Source organism: Pseudorca crassidens, chromosome 2 (assembly GCF_039906515.1).
Source record: "Pseudorca crassidens isolate mPseCra1 chromosome 2, mPseCra1.hap1, whole genome shotgun sequence".
Classification (NCBI taxonomy): domain Eukaryota; kingdom Metazoa; phylum Chordata; class Mammalia; order Artiodactyla; family Delphinidae; genus Pseudorca; species Pseudorca crassidens.
The window spans coordinates 120889954-120912567 of record NC_090297.1 but is presented as its reverse complement, the minus strand read 5'-3'; positions in this window follow the sequence as shown (position 1 = coordinate 120912567).

Sequence of the window (22614 nt, the reverse complement as noted above, 5' to 3'; positions counted from 1 at the left end):
GGGACCTCTGAGACAACATCAAGAGTATTATTAACATGAGCATTACAGGGGCCCCAGAACGAGGAGAAGAGAGAAACGGGCAGATAACTTATTGGAGGATAGAGTAACTGATAACTTTCCTAACCTGGGGAAGAAAACACACATCCAGGTCCAGGAAAAACAGAGTCCCAAACAAGATGAAGACAAACAGGTCCACACCAAGACATATTATAAAGCTCCAAAAATTTAAAAATTTAAAGAGTGATCACAGAGGCAGTGAAATAAAAGGGTCTAGTTATGTTCAAGGTATTCCCATAAGACTGTCAGATGACTTCTCAGCACAATTTTCAAACTAGGAAGGAATGATAGGATATAATCAATGGGCTAAAAAGAAAAAGTCTACAACAGGAATACTCTACCAGCAAAATTATTATTCAGAATTGCAGGACAGGGCTTCCCTGATGTCACAGTGGTTGAGAATCTACCTGCCAATGCAGGGGACACGGGTTCGGGCCCTGATCGAGGAAGATCCCACATGCCACAGAGCAACTAAGCCTGTGTGCCACAACTACTGAGCCTGTGCTCTAGAGCCCATGAGACACAACGACTGAGCCTGCTAGCCACAACTACTGAAGCCTGAGCACCTAGAGCCCATGTTGCACAACAAGAAGAGCCACTGCAATGAGAAGCCCATGCACCACAACGGCCCATGCACCACAACGAAGAGTAGCCTCCACTTGCCACAACTAGAGAAAAGCCCACGCACTGCAATGAAGACCTAATACAGCCAAAAATAAATAAATAAATTTATGGAGGAAAGAAAGAATTGAAGGAGAGGTCAAGAGTTTCCCAGACTAGCAAAAGCTAAAAGAGTTCATCACTAATAAACCAGCCTTATATGCAATGTTGAAGGAATTTACTTAAGCTTAAAAGAAGTCTCACTAATTATTGATAGTAACAAGAAAACAAAAGTAAAAATCTCACTGAAAAACCTATACATAGAGTAAGGGTAATAGATCAAACATTTTTTTAGCTTCTGTAAAGAATAAAAGACAATAGTAGTATGTGTTTTTAAAAAAGAGAGGGCCCAAATAAATCAGAAATGAAAGCGATGATGTTACAACAGACACCACAGAAATACAAAGTATCCTAAGATACACACAGGGTAACTCAGGGCTCAGACTGGACAGAGCCCAGTCTCCCTTCCACTGTACATGAGTTACAGGAGCCTCAGGAACTGAGGAGGGGGTCCCTGAGGGGAGGCACAAGATAGAACATGTTAGGCATTAACCTGACTCTATTTATGTTAAACCTGCCTGAACTACATTCACATGAGATTGTTTTGTCCTGAATGTACATTGGCGCCTTTAGTCTGAACTGCAGATCTTTGGCTTCACCACCTCCACCGACAGCATTAGCTTCACCTGCTGTGGACCGTCATTTATAGGATTTCTAGAACCACAAAGCATCGAAATTTCACAGGACACAGAGTCTGTGAGACTCCACTCAGTCTCAGAGTCTCAACCCCACTCAGAGACGTAGAGTCACAACAGAGACTCCATTCTTGGAGGACACACACAGTAGTGTGCACATCAGGACCCAAGGGAAGGAGCAGTGACCCCATAGGAGACTGAGCAGACCTACCTGCTAGTTTTAGAGGGTCTCCTGCAGAGGCGGGGGGTGACTGGGGCTCACCGTGCGGACAAGGACACTGGCAGCAGAAGTTCTGGGAAGTCCTCCTTAGCATGAGCCCTCCCAGAGTCCGCAGGCAGCCCCACCAAAGAGCCAGGTGGGCCACAGTTCTGGGTCGCCTCAGGCCAAACAACAGAGAGGGAACTCTGCCCCATGCATCAGCAGACAAGCGGATTAAAGTTTTATTGAGCTCTGCCCACCAGAGCAACACGCAGCTCTACCCACCACCAGTCCCTCACATCAGGAATGCTGCACAAGCCTCTAAGATAGACTCACCCAGCAGAGAGCAGACAGCAGAAGCAAGAAGAACTACAGTTCTTCAGCCTGTGGATGGAAAACCACATTCACAGAAAGATAGACAAAATGAAAAGGCAGAGGAATTTGTACCAGATGAAGGAACAAGATAAAACCCCAGAAAAACAACTCAATGAGGTGGAGATAGGCAACATTCCAGAAAAAGAATTCATAATAATGATAGTGAAGATGATCCAAGACCTTGGAAAAAGAATGGAGGCAAAGATCGAGAAGATGCAAGAAATAGTTAACAAAGACCTAGAAGAATTAAAGAACCAACAAACAGAGATGAACAATACAATAACTGAAATGAAAAATACACTAGAAGGGGGCTTCCCTGGTGGCGCAGTGGTTGAGAGTCCACCTGCCGATGCAGGGGACATGGGTTCGTGCCCTGGTCTGGTAAGATCCCACATGCCAAGGAGCGGCTGGGCCCGTGAGCCATGGCTGCTGAGCCTGCACATCCAGAGCCTGTGCTCCACAACGAGAGAGGCCACAAAAGTGAGAGTCCCGCGTACCGCAAAAACAAACAAACAAACAAACAAACAAAAACACTAGAAGGAATCAATAGTAGAATAACTGAGGCAGAAGAATGGATAACTGGCCTGGAGACAGAAAGGTGGAATTCACTGCTGCAGAAAAGAATAAAGAAAAAAGAATGCAGAGAAAGGAAGACAGCTTAAGAGACCTCTGGGATAACATTAAACGCAACAAAATTTGCATTATAGGGATCCCAGAAGGTGAAGAGAGAGAGAAAGGACCCGAGAAAATATTTGAAGAGATTATAGTCGAAAACTTCCCTAGCACGGGAAAGGAAATAGTAGCCACCCAAGTCCAGAAAGCACAGAGAGTCCCAGGCAGGATAAACCCAAGGAGAAAAATGCCGAGACACATAATAATCAAACTGACAAAAATTAAAGACAAAGAAAAATTATAGAAAGCACAAGGGAAAAATGACAACATACAAGGGAACTCCCATAAGGTTAACAGCTGATTTCTCAGCAGAAACTCTACAAACCAGAAGGGAGTTGGCTGATATATTTAAAGTGATGAAAGGGAAGAACCTACAACCAAAAGAACTCTACCCAGCAAGATCTCATTCAGATTCAATGGAGAAATCAAAAGCTTTACAGGCAAGCAAAAGCTAAGAGAACTCAGCACCACCAAACCAGCTCTACAACAAATGCTAAAGGAAACTATCTAAGTGGGAAACACAACAGAAGAAAAGAATCTACAAAAACAAACACATAACAATTAAGAAAATAGTAATAGGAATATACATATCAATATTTACCTTAAATGTGAATGGATTAAATGCTCCAAACAAAAGACACAGTCTTGCTGAATGGATACAAAAACAAGATCCATATATATGCAGTCTATAAGAGACCCATTTCAGACCTAGGGAAACATACAGACTGAAAGTGAGGGGATGGAAAAGGATATTCCATGCAAATGAAAATCAAAAGAAAGCTGGAGTAGCAATACTCATATCAGATACAATAGACTTTAAAATAAAGAGTGTTACAAGAGACAAGGACGGACGCTACATAGTGATCAAGGAATCAATCCAAAAAGAAGACATAACAATTATAAATATATATGTACCCAACACAGGAGCACCTCAATACATAAGGCAACTGCTAACAGCTATAAAAGACAAAATCGACAGTAACACAATAATAGCAGGGGACTTTAACACTTTACTTACACCAATGGAGATCATCCGGACAGAAAATTAATAAGGAAACACAAACTTTAAATGACACAAGAGACCAAATAGATTTAATTGATATTTATAGGACATTCCATCCAAAAACAGCAGATTACATGTTCTTCTCAACTTCACGCAGAACATTCTCCAGGATAGATCACATCTTGGGTCACAAATAAAGCCTCAGGAAATTTAATAAACCTGAAATCATATCAAGCATCTGTTCTGACCACAAGGTTATGAGATTAGAAATCAATTACAGGGAAAAAAATATGTAAAAAACAGAAACACATGGAGGCTCAACAATACGTCACTAAATAACCAAGATATCACTGAAGAAAGAAAAGAGGAAATCAAAAACAACCTAGAGACAAATGACAACAAAAACATGATGATCCAAAACCTATGGGATGCAGCAAAAGCAGTCCTAAGAGGGAAGTTTATAGCAATACAAGCCTACCTCAAGAAACCAGAAAACTCTCAAATAAACAATCTAACCTTACACCTAAAGGAATTAGAGAAAGAAGAAAGAAACCCAAAGTTAGTAGAAGGAAAGAAATCATAAAGATCAGAGCAGAAATAAATGAAATAGAAACAAAGAAAACAATAGCAAAGATCAATAAAACTAAAAGCTGGTTCTTTGAGAAGATAAACAAAAATGATAAATCATTAGCCAGACTCAAGGAAAAGAGGGAGAGGACTCAAATCAATAAAATTAGAAGTGAAAAAGGAGAAGTTGCAACAGACACCACAGAAATACAAAGCATGCTAAGAGACTTCTACAAGCAACTCTATGCCAATCAAATGGACAACCTGGAAGAAATGGACAAATTCTTAGAAAGGTATAACCTTCCAAGACTGAAAGAGGAATAAATAGAAAATATGAATAGACCAATCACAAGTAATGAAATTGAAACGGTGATTACAAATCTTCCAACAAACAAAAGTCCAGAACCAGATGGCATCAGAGGTGAATTCTATCAAATATTTCGACAAGGGCTAACACCCAACCTTCTCAAACTCTTCAGAAATTTGCAGGGAAAGGAACACTCCCAAACTCATTCTATGACGCCACCATCACACTGATACCAAAACCAGACAATGATACTATAGAAAAAGAAAATTAGAGACCAATATCACTGATGAATATAGAGGTAAAAATCCTCAACAAAATACTAGCAAACAGAATTGAACAGTGCATTAAAAGGATCACACACCATGATCAGGTGGGGTCTATCCCAGGAACGCAAGGGTTCTTCAATATACACAAATCAATGTGATACACCATATTAACAAATTGTAGAATACAAATATCATCTCAATAGAAGCAGGAAAAAATTTTGACAAAATTCAACACCCATTTATGATTAAAAATTCTCCAGAAAGTGAACATAGAGGGAATCTACCTCAACATAATAAAGGCCATATATGACAAACCCACAACAAACATCATTCTCAATGGTGAAAAACTACAAGAATTTCCTCTAAGATCAGGAACAAAACAAGGATGTCCACTCTCATCAGTATTATTCAACATAGTTTTGGAAGGCCTAGACACAGCAATCAGAGAGAAAAAGAAATAAAAGGAATACAAATTGGAAAAGAAGTAAAATTTTCACTGTTTGCAAATGACACGATACTACACATAGTGAATCTTAAAGATGACACTAGAAAATTACTAGAGCTAATCAATGAATTTGGTAAAGTTGCAGGATACAAAATTAATGCACAGAAATCTCTTGCATTCCTCTACACTAACAATGAAAGATGAGAAAGAGAAATTAAGGAAACAATCCCATACACCATTGCAACAGAAAGAATAACATATGTAGGAATGAACCTACCTAAGGAGGTCAAAGTCCTATACTCAGAAAACTATAAGACACTGCTGAAAGAAATCAAATGTTATATAAACAGATGGGAGTATTAACCATATGCTTGGATTAGAAGCATCAATATTGTGAAAATGACTATACTACCCAAAGCAATCTACAGATTCAATGCAATCCCTAGCAAATTATCAGTGGCATTTTCTACAGAACTAGAACAAAAAAACCTTAAAATGTGTATGCAGACACGAAACACCCCAAATAGCCAAATCAGTCTTGAGGGAAATTAAAAGAGCTGGAGGAATCAGACTTCCTGACTTCAGACTATACTACAAAGCTACAGTAATCAAGACTATATGGTACTGGCACCAAAACAGAAATATAGATCAATGGAACAAGATAGAAAGCCCAGGGATAAACCTACATACCTATGGCTAACTCATCTATGACAAAGGAGGCAAGGATAAACAACGGAGAAAAAACAGTCTCTTCAGTAAGTGGTGCTGGGAAAACTGGACAGTTACACATAGAAGAATGAAATTAGAACATCCATAACACCATACACAAAAATAAACTCCAAATAAATTAGAGATCTAAATGTTAAGACCAGACGCTATTAAACTCTTAGAAGAAAACATAGGCAGAACACTCTAGGACATAAATCACAGCAAGATCCTATTTGACCCACCTCCTAGAGAAATGGAAATAAAAACAAAAATAAACAAATGGGACCTAATGAAACTTAAAAGCTTTTGCACAGCAAAGAAACACATAAAGAAGATGAAAAGACAACCCTCAGAATGGGAGAAAATATTTTCAAATGAAGCAAATGACAAAGGATTAAGCTCCAAAATTTACAAGCAGCTCATGTAGCTCAATATCACAAAAACAAACAACCCAATCCAGGAATGGACAGAAGACTTAAATAGACATTTCTCCAAAGACGATATACAGGTTGCCAACAAACACATGAAAGGATGCTGAACATCGCTAATCATTACAGAAATGTAAATCAAAACTACAGTGAGGTATCACTCACAGCAGTCAGAATGGCAATCATCAAAAACTCTACAAAAAATAATTGCTGCAGAGGCAGTTATTGGAGAAAAGGGAACACTCTTTCAGTGTTGGTGGGAATGTAAATTGATATAGCCATTAGGGAGAACGGTATGGAGGTTCCCTAAAAAACTAAAAATAGAAGTACCATACGACCCAGCAATCCAACTCCTGGGCATTTACCCTGAGAGAACCATAATTCAAAAAGAGTTATGTTCAACAACGTTCATTGCAGCTCTATTTACAATAGCCAGGACATGGAAGCAACCTAAGTGTCCATCGACTGATGAATCGATAAAGAAGATCTGGCACATATATACAATGGAATATTACTCAGCCATAAAAAGAAACAAAACTGAGTTATTTGTAGTGAGATGGATGGACGTAGAGACTATCCTACACAGTAAAGTAAGTCAGAAAGAGAAAAACAAATAGCGTGTGCTAACACAGATATATGGAGTCTAAAGGAAAAAAAAGTTTATGAAGAACCTAGGGGTGCGACAGGATTAAGGACACAGACGTACAGAAAGGACTTGAGCACACGGGGAGGGGGAAGGGTAAGCTGGGACAAAGTGAGAGAGTGGCATGGACATATATACATTACCAAATGTAACATCGATAGCTACTGGGAAGAAGCCACATAGCACAGGGAGATCAGCTCAGTGCTTTGTGAACACCTAAAGTGGTGGGATAGAGACAGTGAGAGAGAGATGCAAGAGGGAGGGGATATGGTGGTATATGTATAGCTGATTCACTTTGTTATACAGCAGAAACTAACACATCATTGTAAAGCAATTATACTCCAATAAAGTTGTAAAATGAAAAAAAAAGAAAGCCCAGAGATAAACCTACATACCAATGGTCAATAATCTATGACACAGGAGGCAAGACTATACAATGGAGAAAAGACAGTCTCTTCAATCAGTGGTTCTGGGAAAAATGGGCAGCTACATGTAAAAGAATGAAATTAGAATACTCCCTAACACCATACAGAAAAATAAATTCAAAATGGATTAGAAACCTTAATGTAAGACCGGACAGTATAAAACTCTTAGAGGAAAAAATAGGAAGAATACTCTGACATAAATCACAACAAGATCTTTTTTGATCCACCTCCTAGAGTAATGCAATAAAAAAGAAAAATAAACAAATGGGAACTAATGAAACATAAAAGCTTCTGCAAAGCAAAGGAAAGTAAAAACAAGACGAAAAGACAACCCTCAGAATGGGAGAATATATTTGCAAATGAATCAACAGACAAAGGACTAATCTCCAATAATATATAAACAGCACATGCAGCTCAATATTAAAAAAAACAAACAACCCAATACAAAAATGGCAGAAGATCTAAATAGACATTGATTCCAAGAACAGAGAGAGATGGCCAAGAAGCACATGGAAAGTTTCTCAACATCACGAATTATTAGAGAAATGCAAATCAAAACTACAATGAGGTATCACCTCACACCTGTTAGAATGGACATCATCAGAAAATCTACAAGCAATAAATGCTGGGGAGGGTGTGGAGAAAAGGATCCCTCTTCCACTATTGGTGGGAATGTAAATTGATACAGTCAATACGGAGAACAATATGGAGGTTCTTTAAAAAACTAAAAATAGAATTACCATATGATCCAGCAATCCCACTACTGGGCATATACCCAGAGAAAAACATAAATCAAAAAGACACATTCACCACAATGTTCATTGCAGCACTATTTACAATAGCCAGGTAATGGGAGCAACTTAAATGCACACAGACAGACGAATGGATAAAGATGTGGTACATATATAAAATGGAATGTTACTCAGCCATAAAAAGGAATGAAATTGGGTCATTTGTACAGACGTCGATGGACCTAGAGATTGTCATACAGAGTGAAATAAGACAGAAAGAGAAAAAGAAATATTGTATATTAATGCATATATGTGGAACCAAGAAAAATGGAACAGATGAACTGGTTTGCAGGGCAGAAATAGAGACACAGATGTAGAAAACAAACGTATGGACACCAAGGGGGGAAAGCCGTGGGGGAGTAGTGCTGGGATGAATTGGGAGTTTGGGATTGACTTATATACACCCATATGTATAAAATCGATAACCAGAAAGAACCTGCTGTATAATAATAAAATTAAAAATTTAAAAAAAAACATACAAAAAGTAAAACAGAAAAATAGTTCTTCCATTCCCATACATGTATTTATATGAATGAATTATTTCCATGCTTCTATCTATAAATACGAAAAAGAGGAATAAAACCTACATTGAACCCAAAAAGAAAAAAAAAAAGCAGAACCCACCAGTTATAAACAGGAAAACCCTATCAGGGCACTTGCTCCAAAGGTAAAGAATCCTGAAGTTGGTCAGAGGTGGGTAATCGTCTCCCATGAAGCCAGCAGCGGCCCCCACCCCCCAGCAAGGAGCGTCCTCATTGCAAAGCTGGGGGACCGTGCTGAGGCATCTCTGAGTAAATGTGAGCTGAGCTCCAGGCCAGCTGCTGCTGAACTGTTCCCACAGTTCCCAGGTAAAACACCCGAATCTGTGCAAGGACTTGAAAGCCTAGAGGAAGGGCCATGGAGCCACACCAGCGACAGCACCCAGGCCGACTTGGTGCCTACAGGCCAACCAGGATGGTCCTGGCCCCGGGCGCACTTCTGGAAGCTTTCCATTTCCCTGCCTGAGATACCCCTCCTGTCCCAGCCCCCACTGCTTTTTTCCTTACTCACCTCTGCCTGGGGAGAAATTCCAGCAGCAGATATGGGTGGCACATCCTCTTCTTTAGCAGTTGGCAGCTTGGCAACTCCTGCAGAAAGCCCAGCAGAGCCCCACTCACACCGGGCCACCCTAAAAACCGTGGCCCCTCACTCCCTCCCACCAGCCCAGCCCCGACACTGCTGACGGGGCAGAGAATATGGCGTCAGACACAACTGAAGGGGCTCTTGCTGCCTGGAGCGGTGTTTATATTGACCTCAAACCAGGCACACCTGGAGAGGGCTGGCCGGCAGGGTCAGGCTGCCCAGGTCAACCAATCCTCGCCCCTCTGGGGCTCACAGCAGCAGAAAATGGACCTTGATGAACCGACCAGGTCCAAGGAACAGGTGTGGGCTCCTGAGAGTCAGGATAGACAAGGGGCTGCAGCTCTGGCTTGTTTTCTAATCATTTTATCTGGCCCATGAGTGGGAGACAACTTCAAGAAGACCCTCTCCTAATGAGAGGAACCCAGTAGTCAGGGAGAGGAGGGGTGGTGGGTGGAGACAGAGGCCTGGTGCCCTGGCTGCAGTGGAAGTCTCTGGAAGACCAGGTGGAGGGAGGCCGCACAGAGTGACGCCCAGTGTCACAGACCTGTTGGAGATGTTGTTTGTTAGTTCAAGTCGTGCTCTGAGGTGCTCTGTGTCAGCCCTGAGTGACAGGTGAGCTGGGGGTGCTCTGCAATGGGGGCTATGTGCACGGTTCCTCTGTGTCCAGTCTTGCTGGGTACCTGCACAGCTGAGCTCCATATCCTGGGAGAGGCCTGACCATGAGAGCCCCATGGGCTGCTGGGTATCTGCACAGGTGAGCTCCATATCCTGGGAGGGGCCTGACCATGAGAGCCCCGTGGCCTGCTGGGTACCTGCCCAGGTGAGCTCCAAATCCTGGGAGGGGCCTGACCACGAGAGCCCTGTGGGCTACTGGGTACTTGGTAAAGGACGTCAGGTCAGTGAAGCACCTGAGAATATACATCCATTAGTTCCTAATTCCTACACACTGATGGTCATTGTACCATCCACCAGGACATGGTATTCTGTATTAGACTTAGATGATGTCTTCTTCTGTATTCCATTAGTCCCAGAGTCACAAGAAATTTTGAAGTAGCGAGGAGTCCAGCCGGTCTTATTGGCCACCGTCACTGCAGTGTCTGTAGGTTTTTCTATGGTGACAGTGTGATATACGGTTCCCCCACCAAGGTACGGGTTAGGATCAGGGTACGGGTTAGGGTATGATTTAGGGTTAGGGCTATGGTTAGGATTAGCGTTAGGGAATGGATACAGCTTATGGTACCAGTTAGTGTACGACAACGGATTTGGTTGGAATCCATGTTAGGGTGTGGGTTAGTGTTAGTATACGGGTTAGGATTAGGTTGTGGGTTAGGGGACGGTTTAGGGTTAGGTTTAGCGTTAGGGAAAGGGTACGGATTAGGTCACTGTCTAGGGTACGACAACAGTTTAGGGTACCTGTTAGGGTTAGTGTTACTGTTAGTGTACGTGTTACAATTAGGACTTGGGTAAGTATAAGGTTTAGGGTTAGGGTTAGGGTACGTGTTAGTGTTAGTGTATGGGTTATTATTATGGCACAGCTCAGTGTAAGGGTTAGGGTTAGGGAACGGGTACGGTTTTGGTTACAGTTTAGTGTATGACAACATCACCCTTTGGGGGTTTATCCAGGCACATTCACCTCTAGTGGATAAAAGAGGAACACCACTGGCAAGAAGGTCTGTTTCCCTGGTTACCAGAATGGGGAAAGCAGAAATGCTGCCGCCAAATGGCCGTTGCCTGCAACAGCAGCTTTACAACCTGTGCTAATCGGCACTTCATATGCACAAGTACTCGAGGGCTCTAAATGAAACCTGCCCTCAAAATGTCTTCAGGGAGGTAATGGCCAAAATATTTCAAAATGTGGCACATATTTCAAGAAAACCATTTGAAGAGGTAAGCTGTATTCACAGTTTGAAGAAAAAAAAGGACATGCCTGAAAGCTAAATTTCAAGGCATTATGAGACACATGCAAATCCAACCACAAAGAGGTATCAGCTCACAGCAGTCAGAATAAAAATTAGTAGAAAAACTACAAACAATAAATGCTGAAGGGGTTATGGAAAAGTGCATACCCTCAACTTTAAATGGGACGTAACCTGGTAAGAGCCATTAATGGAACAGAATGGAGGTGCCTTTACAAGGTAAACAATTGCCTACCATATGATCAAGCAGGCCCACTACTTGGTCTAAAACCGAAGATGACAGAATTGGAAAGACACAGGCAGGCAAATGTGCACTGCAGCAGTATTACAATAGTCAAGACATGGAAGCAACCAAAAATTCCATCAACAGATGAGTGGACAAAGAAGAACTGGTACATGCACTGACCGAATATTAGCCAAGGAAAAAAATGACACAATGCCATTTGCAACACCGTAGATGAGTCTAGAAGTAATCACACAACTTGTCGTAAGTCAGAAAGTGAAAGACACATATACTATGATATCACTTATAGGTGTCACCTAAAAATTGACACCAGTGAAGATATTTCCACAGAGAAAGGCAATCACAGATTTATTAAACAAACTTATGATTCACCAATGGAAAGGTGTGAGGATTGGATACATTAAGATATCGGGGTTAACAGAGCTATACAAACACAGGTGAAGTATATAGTCACCAAAGACCTACAGAATACCAAGAGAAGACTACTCAACATTGTGTCGTAACCTACATGGGAAAAGGATCCAAAGAACAATAGATATATGTGTAAAACAACCACATCTTGCACATCTAGAACAAGCAAAACATTGTAATCACACTTGCTGTGATAAAAAATGAAAATCAAATTTAAAAAACGAAGAATTAGGGCTTCCCTGGTGGCGCAGTGGTTGAGAATCCGCCTGCCGATGCAGGGGACATGGGTTTGTGCCCCGGTCCGGGAAGATCCCACATGCCACGGAGCAGCTGGGCCCGTGAGCCATGGCCACTGAGCCTGCGCATCCGGAGCCTGTGCTCCACAATGGGAGAGGCCACAACAGTGAGAGGCCCGCGTACCGCAAAAAAAAAAAAAAAAAAAAAAAACCGAAGAATTAGTGGGATATAAAGTTAAGGGGCTTTTTCCTGGCACATTCCATTCTAATTTACAACCTAGAACACGACTTTCATTAAGGCTCTGTTGCCCTAATAACCAGATTTGTTAAAGGAGAACTGTGCCTCTTTGTGGCCGTTTCACACAGCAGCAGCTCTAAACCCAGCGATAATGGTTACTTGATATTCAAAATAATTCCAGGCTTGTAAATGACACCTGCCCTCTAAACAAATCCGTGGTCACTAAATCGAGCAAAAATCTCAAAAGACGTGCATAGTTCAAAATGACAATTTAAAGAGGCATATTTTACGCACATTTTGTATTCTTTCTTCTTCTCTCTATTTTTTGTTAAAAAAAAGGGCAAGGAAATATGCTCAACATCAGGAATTAATAAAGCCATGCAAATCCAGTCTACAAAAACGTTCACCTCACAGCCGTCAGAATGATCATCAGCAAAAAAGTCTACAACTTATAAATGGTGAAGGGGCTTTAGAGAACTGTGTACCCTCTAGCTGCTGGTGGGATGTCACCTGGTAACAGACAGTACTGAAAACAGAATGGAGGTGTGTTTAAAGGTAAAAATTGAGCTACCATGTGATCTGGTAGGATCACTGATGGGCCTATCACCTGAGTAGACCAGAATCAAAGAGACACAGGCTGGCAATCCTGCACTGCAGCAACATGTACCATAGCCAAGACTTGGAAGAAACCAAAATGTCCATCAACAGAAAAATGCACCAAGAAGAAGTGGTCCGTGTACACAATGGAATATTAGCCATGGAAAAGCATGGAACAGTGCCATTGGCACCACCATAGAAGGATCTAGAGATAATCACCCAACTTGAAGTAAGAAAGAAACCAAAACACAGATATCCTATGACATCAATTATAGGTGTTACCTAAAAATTGATACCCATGAAATATTTTCCAAGAGAAGGACACTCATAGATTCAGAAAACCAAATTATGTTTAATCATATGGAAAGGTGTAAGGAAGGTATGAATTAGGATATGGGGATTAACAGACATGTACTAATACACATGAAATATATAATCACCAAATACCTACGGAATACCAAGAGAGGTCTACTCAACATTCCGTAATAACCTACATGGGAAAGGATCCAAAGATGAATAGATCGATACATACATAAAATGAACCAGATTCTGTACACCTAGAACACACACAACATTTTTATCAAATTTACTCTGATACTAAATAAAAATTAAATTTAAAAAACAAACAAGGAGTAAGGAGATACAAGCTCTTGGGGGTTTGCCCTGGCACATTCCACCCTAATTTGCAGCCTACTAACAGGATTTCCAGGAAGGCTCTGTTGCTCAAAAACCCAGAGTTGGAAATGTAGAAATGCTGCCACCTTGTGGCCGTTTGCGGCAAGAGCGGCTTTAAACCCACTGCTAATGGTCACTTAACATTCACAGACTCAGGGCTGTAAAGGACACCTGCCCTCAAAAAATGTCCTGAGCTAGGGAATGACCAAAAATATTCAAGACATGCAAATGTTTAAAGGAGATAGTATGAAGAGATAAGTTTGCACACTCTTCTTCAAAAGAAAGGAAAATGGATAAAAGCTCAACATCAGGAATTATTAGACTCATGCAAATCTAATCTACAAAAAGGTTTCAACTCACACACGTCAACTACCATCAGCAAAAAGTCTACAAACAATACATGCTGAAAGGGTTTTAGAGAACTGTGTACTCTCTAGCTGCTGGTGAGATGTAAAGTGGTTACAGCCAATAATGAGAACAGAAAGGACCTCGTTTAAAAGTAAAAACTGGGGCTTCCCTGGTGGTGCAGTGGTTGAGAGTCCACCTTCCGATGCAGGGGACACGGGTTCGTGCCCCAGTCCAGGAAGATCCCACAGGCCGCAGAGCGGCTAGGCCCGTGAGGCATAGCCGCTGAGCATGCGCGTCCGGAGCCTGTGCTCCGCAACGGGAAAGGCCGCAACAGTGAGAGACCATTGTACCACACACACAAAAAAAAGAAATGTAAAACCGAGCCACCATTCCATCCAGTAGGCCCAATGTTGGGCCTCTCACCTGAGAAGACCAGAATCGAGAAGACAGAGGCTGCAACAGCTGCACTGCAGCCACTTTCACAATAGCCAAGATACGGAAGCAACCAAAATGTCCATCAACAGATGAATTGATAAAGAAGAAGTGGTCCATGTACACAATGGAATATTAACCTTGGAAAACAATGAAACACTGCTCTTTGAGACACCACAGATGAGCCTAGAGATCATCACAGAACGTGAGGTAAGTCGGAAAGCAAAATACATATCCTATGATATCACTTATAGGCGTTATCTAACAACTGACCCAAACGAACATATTTCCACAGAGAAAGACACTCACAGACTTAGAAAACAAATTATGCTTATCTAAAAGGAAAGGTGGAGGGAATGGATAAATTAAGACCAGGTTTACCATACGTGTACAAATGCGTATTAAATACATATGTCAAAAAGACCGGCCATATAGAAACGGAGGTCTACGGGACACTCTTCAATAATTTACATGGGAGGAGGATCTGCACATCTATATCTATATATCTATATCTATATCTATATATCTATACATATACACATATACATATATATAAATATAATGTACAAATGAACCAGATTGTGTCACCTAGGACAAACAATATTCTAATCATTACCCTGATTAAAAAAATTCAAACAACGAACAAGAAGTAATGTGACATAAACTTATGGGGTTTTTTCCTGGCACATTGCATTCTAATTTACAACCTGGTAACATGACTTCCAGAAAGGATCTGCTGCCCTAGTAACCGGATTTGTGGATGGAGAAATGCTGCAGACTTGAGGCCGTTTCCCACAACAGCAGCTTTAAAACCAGTGCTAAGGGTCACTAAATATTCACACTCATTGCAGTCCTGTAAATGACACCTACCCTCAAAAAACATCCTGGCATCGAAAATCGACCAAAAAAATCAAGAGGGCAACCTTCCAAGAAGACAATTTCAAGAGGTTTATTGTACTCACAGTTTTTTTCTGTTTTTGTTTAACAGAAAGAAAACAAAGCATGGAAAAATGCTGAACATTAGGAATTATTAAAGACATGCAAATCCAAATTACAAAAACCTATCAGCTCACACCAGTCAAAATAGTCATCAGCAAAAGTTCTGCAAACAATAAATGCTGAAGGGGTTGTGGAGAAATGTGTACCCTCAGTTCTAAGTGGGATGTGGTAAGAGCCACTAATGAAAACACAATGTAGCTGCCTCGAAAGGTAAACATTGACCTACCATTCAATCAAGCATACCCGTGCTGGGCCTATCGCCTGAGAGGATGAGAATCAAAAAGACACAGGCTGGCAATCCTGCACTCCAGCCATATTTAACACTGCCAACACTTTGAAGCAATGAAAATGTCCATCAACAGAGGAATGCACAAAGAAGAAGTGGTCCATGTACAGAATGGAATATTACGGCAATAAAAAATGTAAATTCAATTTAAAAAACAAACATAAGTAAGGAGACATCAGCTTTTGTGGGTTTATGCGGGGACACTCCACTTTAAATTATAACCAAGGAACACCACTGGCAGGAAGGTCTGTTTCCCTAGTTACCAGAGTGGGGAAAGCAGAAATGCTGCCGCCCTCTGGCCGTTACCTGCAACAGCAGCTTTAAAACCTGTACTAATAGTCACTTCATATGCACAAGTACTGGAGGGCTGTAAATGAAACCTGCCCTCAAAATGTCTTGAGGGGTATAATGGCCAAAATAATTCAAAATGTGGCACATACTTCAAGAAAACAATTTGAAGATGTAAGCTGTACTCACAGTTTGAAGACAAAAAGGACATGCCTGAAAGTTCAATTTCAGGGGATTATGAGACGCGTGCAAGTCCAACTACAAAGAGGTATCAGCTCACACCAGTCAGAATAACCATCAGCAAAAAAACTACAAACAATAAATGCTGAAGTGGTTGTGGAGAAGTGCGTACCCTCAACTTTAAGAGGGACTTAACCTGGTAAGAGCCACTAATGAGAACAGAATGGAGGTGCCGTTACAAGGTAAACATTGAGCTACAATATGATCCAGGAGGCCCAGTCCTGGGTCTATAACATAAGAAGACAGAATTAGAAAGACACTGGGGGCAAAATTGCATTGCAGCAGTATTACAATAGCCAAGACATGGAAGCAAACACAAAGTCCATCAACAGATGAGTGGATAAAGAAGAACTGGTACACGTACAGATGGAATATTAGCCAAGGAAAAAAATAGCACAATGCCATTTGCAGCACCATAGATGAGTCTAGAGGTCATCAAGCAACTTGTAGTAAGTCAGAAAGCAAAAGACACATATCCTATGATATCACTTAGAGGTGTTACCTAAAAATTGATACCAGTGAAGATATTTCCACAGAGAAAGGCAATCACAGATTCATTAAACAAACTTATGGTTCACCAAAGGAAAGGTGTGAGACTGTATATATTAGGATATTGGGTTTAACAGAGATATACAAACATAGGTGAAATATATAATCACCAAACACCTACGGAACACCAAGAGAAGACTACTCAACATTATGTCATAACCTACATGGGAAAAGGATCCGAAGAAGAATAGATATATGTATATGTGTAAAAGGACCACATCTCACACACCTAGCACAAGCAAAACATTGTTATCAAAGTTGCTGTGATAAAAAATTAAAATTAAAAAAATGAATAAGAAGTAGTGAGACATAAACTTAATGGGCTTTTTCCTGGCACACTGCATTCTAATTTACAACCTACAACACGACTTCCATTGAGGCTCTGTTGCCCTAGTAACCAGATTTTGTAAAGGAGAACTGCTACCGCCTTGTGAACATTTCTCAAAACAGCAGCTTTAAACACAGCTCTAGAGCGGAGGGGAAGATGGTGGAAGAGTAAGACGTGGAGATCACCTTCCTCCCCACAGATACACCAGAAATACATCTACACGTGGAACAACTCCTACAGAACACCTACTGAATGCTGGCAGAAGACCTCAGACCTCCCAAAAGGCAAGAAACTCCCCATGTACCTGGGTAGGGCAAAAGAAAAAAAGAAAAAACAGAGACAAAAGAATGGGATGGGACCTGCACCAGTGGGAGGGAGCTGTGAAGGAGGAAAGGTTTCCACAAACTAGGAAGCCCTTTTGCAGGTGGAAACTACAGGTGGTGGAAGGGGGAGTGTCACAGCTGTGGAGGAAAGCACAGCAACGGGGTGAGGAGGGAAAAGCGGGGAGATTCCCTCACAGAGAATCGGTGCCGACCGGCGCTCGCCAGCCCGAGAGGCTTGTCTGCTCACCCGCAGGGGCAGGCGGGGCTGCGAGCTGAGGCGTGGGCTTTGGTCAGAGCGCAGGGAGAGAAATGGTGTTGGTTGTGTGAACACAGCCTGTTGGGTTTAGTGCACCACGGCTAGCTGGGAGGGAGTCCGGGAAAATGTCTGGAGCTGCCGAAGAAGCAAGAGACTTTTTCTTCCCTCTTTGTTTCCTGGTGCATGAGGAGACGTGATTAAGAGCGCTGCTTAAAGGAACTCCAGAGACCAGCGCGAGCCATGGCTAAAAGCACGGACCCCAGAGATGGGCGCGAGTCGTGGCTAAAAGCGTGGACCCCTGAGATGGGCGTGAGCCGTGGCTAAAAGCGCAGATCCCAGAGGCAGGCACGAGCCACGGCTAAAAGCACGGACCCCAGAGACGGGAGGAAGACGCTAAGGCTGCTGCTGCCGCCACCAAGGGGCCTGTGTGTGAGCACAAGTCACTATCCACACCTCCCTTCCGGGGAGCCTGTGCAGCCCACGACTGCCAGGTTCCCGGGATCCAGGGAAAACTTCCCTGGGAGAACGCACGGCGGGCCTCAGGCTGGTGCAACGTCACGCCGGCCTCTGCTGCTGCAGTCTCACCTTGCATTCCACGTCCCTCCCTCCCCTCAGCCTGAGTGAGCCAGAGCCCCTGAATCAGCGGCTCCTTTAACCCCGTCCTGTCTGAGCAAAAAACAGAAGCCCTCCAGCGACCTACATGCAGAGGCGGGGCCAAATCCAAAGCTGAGCCACTGGGAGCTGTGAGAACAAAGAAGAGAAAGGGAAATCTCTCCCAGCAGCCTCAGAAGCAGTGGATTAAAGCTGCACAATCAACTTGATGTACCCTGCATCTGTGGAAGACATGAATAGACAACGAATCATCCCAAATTGAGGAGGTAGACTTTGAGAGCAAGATTTATGATTTTTTCCCCTTTTACTCTTTTTGTGAGTGTGTATGTGTATGCTTCAGTATGAGATTTTGCTGTACTGCTTTGCTTCCACCATTTGTCCTAAGGTTCTATCCATTCGTTTTCTTTTTAATGTATTTTCTTAATTATTATATTTTAATTTAATAACTTTATTATATTTTACTTTATTTTATTTTACTTTATCTTCTTTCTTTCTTTCCTTCCTTCCTTCCCTCCTTCCTTCCTTCCTTTCTCTCACCGCCCTCCCTCTCTCCCTCCCCCCTCCTTTCTTTCTTTCCTTCTTTTCTTCTTTCTTTCTTTCATCCTTCCTTCCTTCCTTCCTTCCTTCCTTTCTTTCTTTCTTCCTACTTCTACTGACTCTTTCTCTCTAATTTTTCTCCCTTTTTTTCTGAGCTGTGTGGATGAAAGGTTTTTGGTGCTGCAGCCAGGAGTCAGTGCTGTGCCTCTGAGGTGGGAGAGCCAACTTCAGGACACTGGTCAACAAGAAACCTCCCAGCTCCACATAATATCAAATGGCGAAAATCTCCCAGAGATCTCCATCTCAATGCCAGCACCCAGCTGCACTCAGCGACAGCAAGTTACAGTGCTGGACACCCTATGCCAAACAACTAGCAAACAGGGACACAACCCCACCCATTAGCAGAGAGGCTGTCTAAAATCATAATAAGTCCACAGACACCCCAAAATACCACCAGACATGGACCTGCCCACCCGAGAGACAAGATCCAGCTTCATCCACCAGAATACAGGCACTAGTCCCCTCCAACAAGAAGCCTACACAACACACTGAACCAACCTTAGCCACTGGGGACAGACACCAAAAACAACAGGAACTACGAACCCGCAGCCTGCAAAAAGGAGACCCCAAACACAGTAAGGTAAGCAAAATGAGAAGACAGAAAAACACACCGCAGATGAAGGAGCAAGAAAAACACGCACCAGACCTAACAAATGAAGAGGAAATAGGCAGTCTACCTGAAAAAGAATTCAGAATAATGATAGTAAACGTGATCCAAAATCTTGGAAATAGAATAGACAAAATGCAAGAAACATTTAACAAGGACCAAGAAGAACTTAAGATGAAACAAACAGCGATGAACAGCACAATAAATGAAATGAAAAATACTCTAGATGGGGTCAAAAGCAGAATAACTGAAGCAGAAGGACGAATGAGTGACCTGTAAGATAAAATAGTGGAAAAAATTACTGCAGAGCAGAATAAAGAAAAAATAATGAAAAGAACTGAGGACAGTCTCAGAGACCTCTGGGACAATATTAAACGCACCCACCTTCGAATTATAGGGGTTCCAGAAGACGAAGAGAAAAAGAAAGGGACTGAGAAAATATTTGAAGAGATTGTAGTTGAAAACTTCCCTAATATGGGAAAGGAAATAGTTAATCAAGTCCAGGAAGCACAGAGAGTCCCATACAGGATATATCCAAGGAGAAATACGCCAAGACACACATTAATCAAACTGTCAAAAGTTAAATACAAAGAAAGCATATTAAAAGCAGCAAGGGAAAAACAACAAATAAGACACAAGGGAATCCCCATTAGGTTAACAGCTGATCTCTCAGCAGAAACTCTGCAAGGCAGAAGGAAGTGGCAGGACATACTGAAAGTGATGAAAGAGAAAAACCTGCAACCAAGATTACTCTACACAGCAAGGATCTCATTCAGATTTGATGGAGAAATTAAAACCTTTACAGACAAGCAAACGCTGAGAGAGTTCAGCACCACCAAACCAGCATTACAACAAATGCTAAAGGAACTTCTCTAGGCAAGAAACACAAGAGAAGGAAAAGACCTACAATAACGAACCCAAAACAATTTAGAAAATGGGAATACGAACATACATATCGATAATTACCTTAAATGTAAATGGACTAAATGCTCCCACCAAAAGACACAGATTGGCTGAATGGATACAAAAACAAAACCCTTATATATGCTGTCTACCAGGGACCCACTTCAGACCTAGACACACATACAGACTGAAAGTAAGGGGATGGAAAAAGATAATCCATGCAAATGGAAACCAAAAGAAAGCTGCAGTAGCAATTTTCATATCAGACAAAATAGACTTTAAAATAAAGACTACTAGAAGAGACAAAGAAGGACACTACATAATGATCAAGGGATCGATCCAAGAAGAAGATATAACAATTGTAAATATTTATGCACCCAACATACGAACACCTCAATACATAAGGCAAATACTAACAGCCATAAAAGGGGAAATCGACAGTAACACATTCATAGTAGGGGACTTTAACACCCCACTTTCACCCATGGACAGATCATCCAAAATGAAAATAAATAAGGAAACACAAGCTTTAAATGATACATTAAACAAGATGGACTTAATTGATATTTATAGGACACTCCATCCAAAAACAACAGAATACACATTTTTCTCAAGTGCTCATGGAACATTCCCCAGGATAGATCATATCTTGGGTCACAAATCAAGCCTTGGTAAATTTAAGAAAATTGAAATTGCATCAAGTATCTTTTCCGACCACAACTCCATAAAACTAGATATCAATTACAGGAAAAGATCTGTAAAAAATACAAACACATGGAGGCTAAACAATACACTATTTAATAATGAAGTGATCACTGAAGAAATCAAAGAGGAAAAAACAAAATACCTAGAAACAAATGACAATGGAGACACGACGACCCAAAACCTATGGGATGCAGCAAAAGCAGTTCTAAGAGGGAAGTTTATAGCAATACAAGCCCACCTTAAGAAACAGTAAACATCTCGAATAAAAAACCTAACCTTGCACCTAAAGCAATTAGAGAAAGAACAAAAAAACCCCAAAGTTAGCAGAAGGAAAGAATCATAAAAATCAGATCAGAAATAAATGAAAAAGAAATGAAGGAAACAATAGCAAAGAGCAGTAAAACTAAAAGCTGGTTCTTTGAGAAGATAAACAAAATAGGTAAACCATTAGCCAGACTCATCACGAAAAAAAGGGAGAAGACTCAAATCAATAGAATTAGAAATGAAAAAGGAGAAGTAACAACTGACACTGCAGAAATACAAAAGATCATGAGAGATTACTACAAGCAACGCTATGCCAATAAAATGGACAAGCTGGAAGAAATGGACAAATTCTTAGAAATGCACAACCTGCCAAGACTGAATCAGGAAGAAATAGAAAATATGAACAGACCAGTCACAAGCACTGAAATTGAAACTGTGATTAAAAATCTTCCAACAAACAAAAGCCCAGGACCAGATGGCTTCACAGGCGAATTCTATCAAACATTTAGAGAAGAGCTATCACCTATCCTTCTCAAACTCTTCCAAAATATAGCGGAGGGAGGAACACTCCCAAATTCATTCTACGAGGCCACCATCACCTTGATACCAAAACCACACAAGGATGTCACAAAGAAAGAAAACTACAGGCCAATATCACTGATGAACATAGATGCAAAAATCCTCAACAAAATACTAGCAAACAGAATCCAACAGCACATTAAAAGGATCATACACCATGATCAAGTGGGGTTTATTCCAGGAATGCAAGGATTCTTCAATATACGCAAATCAATGTGATAAACCGTATTAACAAATTGAAGGAGAAAAATCGTATGATCATCCCAATAGATACAGAGAAAGCTTTTGACAAAATTCAACACCCATTTATAACAACCCTGCAGAAAGTAGGCATAGAAGGAACTTTCCTCAACATAATAAAGGCCATATATGACAAACCCACAGCCAACATCATCCTCAATGATGAAAAACTGAAAGCATTTACACGAAGATCAGGAAAAAGACAAGGTTGCCCACTCTCACCACTCTTATTCAATATAGTATTGGAAGTTTTAGCCACAGCAATCAGAGAAGAAAAGGAAAGAAAAGGAATCCAAACCGGAAAAGAAGAAGTAAAGCTGTCACTGTTTGCAGATGACATGATACTATACATAGAGAATCCTAAAGATGCTACCAGAA